General features: G+C 39.9%; 1 pseudogene; it reads right to left on the reverse strand.

Annotated features, from left to right (window-relative positions):
- Window positions 1–2,005: 2,005 nt before the first annotated feature.
- LOC116468346 (serine palmitoyltransferase small subunit A-like) lies at window positions 2,006–2,439 on the reverse strand (annotated as a pseudogene).
- Between the last annotated feature and the right edge of the window lie 2,071 nt (window positions 2,440–4,510).

A 4,510-nucleotide genomic window follows, 5' to 3' on the forward strand; every position in this document is an offset into this window, starting at 1 on the left:
ATATAGTACTTAATTGCCCTGACACCCCTATATAATTATGCCTTCATATTTTGGCTCTATATATTCTTGGGTCACAACTTCATATAACAAAGATTTTTGTAGTATTTTCTATCAAGAGGGTACGTATAAAGATAGAATAGTCTTTCCAGTAGCATGGTTATCAAATTTATTTTTCATTAAGAATTTGGAAAAGTATCTGTGAGCTTCATAACTCATTATTTGTACTATCACATAAATGCTTGGGATTATAGTCAGTTTTAGGAAATTTCCATCAAATTTTTGTCATATGTGAACTCTAAGATTTCAGAGTATTTCTAATTTGTTTTCGTTGTTGTTACTGTTCAATGACTCATCTTTTTTTCTCTTTGAATTTAATGAATTTACATAAAAAATTAGGTAGTCATTTTGCATTTAAGGAATAAAAATCTTTAAAAAAATACAAAGAATGAAAGGATTTTAGCCAAGTTTACACTTCTTTTTGCTATAATTTTTAACAATTCATCTCATCATAACTTAATGCAATGTGCAAATGCAGCACCCATTACGATCACTTAACTAAATTTAAGGAAGTACATTGTTAATAGTGGCCCTCAGAGGAAACGGATTTATCTTCTTTTAAAAACTCTATGGTATATAAACATTACATAATAATGCTACTTAACCACCTCTTGTCTCAAGAATCATTATCTGGCGAGGTGTGGTGGCTCATGCCTGTAATCCTAGCACTTTGGGAGGCTGAGGCAGGCAGATCACGAGGTCAGGAGTTTGAGACCAGCCTGACCAACATGGTGAAACCCCGTCTCTACTAAAAATACAAAAATTAGCCAAGTGTGGTTGCGGGTGCCTGTAATCCCAGCTACTTGGGAGGCTGAGGCAGGAGAATCACCTGAACCCGGGAAGTGGAGGTTGCAGTGAGCCGAGATCCAGCCTGGAAAACAGAGCAAGACTCCGGTCTCAAAAAACAATAAACAAAAACAAAACAAAAAAACCACAAATGCTTTAATAGTTTTAAAGCAAAAGCTGTTAGAGTCTAGATAACTAAAACTATACTCGTGAGTTCAAGCTTACAGATAAGTCGCTCTTAATAAAATATCTTTTGATATATATAGTTCTTTTTTTTTTTTTTTGAGACAGTCTCGCCCTGTCACCCAGGCTGGAGTGCAGTGGTGTGATCTCAGCTCACTGCAAGCTCTGCCTCCTGGGTTCACACCCATTCTCCTGCCTCAGCCTCCCAAGTAGCTGGGACTACAGGCACCTGCCACCATGCCCAGTTAATTTTTTTATATTTTTAGGAGAGACAGGGTTTCACTGTGTTAGCCAGGATGGCCTCGATCTCCTAACCTCGTGATCTGCCCGCATCAGCCTCCCAAAGTGCTGGGATTACAGGTGTGAGCCACCACACCCAGCAAGTAGTTCTTTTAAGTAGTTCTTAATAAAACATGCTTCCTCCCCATGCCCCTACCCTAAATTTTATATTGTTCTTACAAAACTTTGATCAAGAGTAAAAATATATCCAGGCAGATGTATATGTCATACAATGGCAAGAACAGTAAAGCCCAACTAATGACTTTGGGTTTTAAAAATATAAGACAAGTATAATGTACTCAAAGGTACATAAAGAAAAGCTTTCATGGGGGTAATATTGAAACAGTCACAAAGGTTAAGAAAATAATGATATCACCCAGGCACGGTGGCTCACGCCTGTAATCCCAGCACTTTGGGAGGCTGAGGCCAGAGGATCACCTGAGTTCGGGAGTTCGATACCAGCCTGACCAACATGGAAAAACCCCATCTTTACTAAAAATACAAAATTAGTCGGGCGTGGTGGCACATGCCTGTAATCCCAGCTACTAGGGAGGCTGAGGCAGGAGAATTGCTTGAACCTGGGAGGCGGAGGTTGCAGTGAGCCGATATCGCACCATTGCACTCCAGCGTGCGTAACAAGAGTGAAACTCCGTCTCAAAAAAAAAAAAAAAAAAAGAAAAGAAAAGAAAAGAAAATAGTGATATCAAAGTACAAATGGCTGCAATGTTAAAATAGACAAAAACTACTATGCAAGAGCTTCTTTTAAAATGAAAAATAAAGAACACAACACATGAGTCGGTGATTTTCCTGTTCTACTCACGAATTTTAGTCTTTATAAGGTTGGTTAGGTTGACATTTAGAAGAGTTTCTTATCACATCTGATGGTCTCATTCCAACTTCGTAGAGTGGGTCTTCCCCAAGGAACCTCTAATTTTGGTTATTGTACCATTTCAAAGTAGTGCAATATCGCCATGATGTGCTGGGGCATGAAGATGTGTCCTGCGTATCAATGGAAACCAGTGTGGAACTGAACACCCTCTGCTCCTTGGGCTCCAGCATGTAGAGCATTGTGACCAGCAGGTGTTGGTAGTAGAACCAGGATATCTACTTCCAGGCCCGCACCAGCTCCATCCCTGCCAGGTACCTCCCGCGATGAGGTGGCATTTCAGTCTCCCAATGACTAATCTTAAATATGCTTTGAATTGATGGCACTCACTATTAACTAATTTGTGATCTATGTCCTCCTTCTAATGGTGTATTATGCTTTATATTATCTTTGTCAATGTAAACATTCCTGTCTAGTTATAAATTTAAATATTTTAAAAATATATTCATATAACTCATTCTTTTTTATTGATTAGATGATTAAATAATATAAAAGCCTATTTACTATTTCTATTCGCAATTTATCTCTTCCTCTTAATGATTTAGTAATTTTGAATTTTTTTTTTTTTTTTTGAGACAGAGTCTCACTCTGTCGCCCAGGCTGGAGTGCAATGGCGCAATCTCGGCTCACAGCAACATCTGCCTCTCAAGTTCAAGCGATCTTCCTGAGTAGCTGGAATTACAGGCACGGCACCACGCTCAGCCAATTTTTGTATTTTTAGTAGAGACGAGGTTTCACCATGTTGGTCAGGCTGGTCTCAAACTCCTGACCTCGTGATCCATCCCCCTCGGCCTCCCAAAGTGCTGGGGTTAGAGGCGTGAACCACTGTGCCCAGCTGGAAATGATACTTTTTTTAAAAAATATTTTTTAGAGACAGAGTCTCATTCTGTTGCCCAGGCTGGAGAGCAGTGGCAAAATCATAGCTCACTCTAGCTTCAAATTCACAGGCTCAAGTGATCCTCCTGTCTCAGCCTCCTGAGTAGCTGAGACTACAGGCACACACCACAGTGCCAGGCTAATTTTGAAATTTTTGGTAGAGATAGGGTCTCACTATGTTGTGCAGGCTGATCTCAAACTCCTGGCCTCGGCCTCCCAAAGTGTAAGAATTACAGGCATGAGCCACCACACCCAACTGTTTTTTGTTACAGTTTACTTCTAGATATCAGAATTATTTCTATTGACTTTATATGTAAATCTATGAAAAATAGTTTTAATGTATAGTACAAAAACACAATCGTGTACACTGCATCTGCATGTGCATTCCCAATAGGAGAGAACTTCCTTTCAATTAGGTGTCAGTAGAAACTAAATCCTCTGTTACAATTGATTGGAAAGAATTTTCCACAGACCAGCTTCTGGTTCCAATCCATTTCAAACCTTGCACTTCCTCTACTAGGGTCTCTGATGTATTCATATTGTGATTTAACCTTTAGATATGCCCCTTTATGTTATGACACCAGGTGAGTTTCCACAGTGGGCTGTTGGTATCTTCCTGAAAGCCATTCCTATAACAGCATTCAACCCAAAAGAACGTATCTCCAATTCTACTTGCCTTAGCTGCCCCCCTCCCCAAAATGCCTGCAGCGCCTCGGATGCCACCTGATATAAGGAGAAGTTGGAGTACAAAGAGACAACAGTCTCACCTATTGTGACTACAAAATCCCACTTGTACAAGTTTTGCCAAAACACATGGCAGGTAAATACATTGCTAGGGTTCCTCCTATCAATTTGAGAGGCAGTGAAGCTTGAGCTTCAGGACAAATCCACCTCTGGAGTTTGGGGAGGGAATTACTATTTGGAGAACAAGAGACAGGTGGGCCAGTGGAGAGTGAAGATGCAATCTGGTTCTGCTGCATGGCTCAAATACCGTGATTCCCTATCCTTAGAATGTCAGAGTCTTCCAGCTCCTTGACACGGGATCTAGTGTGGGAACTCAATCAGGGCCTGTCTTAGACTAAATGAAGTAAGAAAAAATATAACCTTTCCCATCTTTTGTTCATTTTCTTGCCCCTTTCACTTCTTTAGGGTTCACTTTTCCTTTTATCTCTTTCAGTCATATAGTGCCCTCTGGAGATTTTCCTTCCTTCCTATGAAAGTTTGCTCTTGGTAAAGGCTCAGATATTTGCCATTCATTCATTCACAAAAGTTTATTTTGCATATACAAAAGACTAGGCACCATTTTAGGCACTTAGTCATTTACTAGGGATAAAGCAGTGAAAAGGACAAAAACATCTCTGCCTCACAAAGTTTATAGTCTGGAGATATTGAGACAGAAAGTAAACAAATGTTCACATTAGCATGGCCAAGTTTTTAGTACCA

Source organism: Hylobates moloch, unplaced genomic scaffold (genome assembly GCF_009828535.3).
Source record: "Hylobates moloch isolate HMO894 unplaced genomic scaffold, HMol_V3 SCAFFOLD_5, whole genome shotgun sequence".
Taxonomy (NCBI): Eukaryota; Metazoa; Chordata; class Mammalia; order Primates; family Hylobatidae; genus Hylobates; species Hylobates moloch.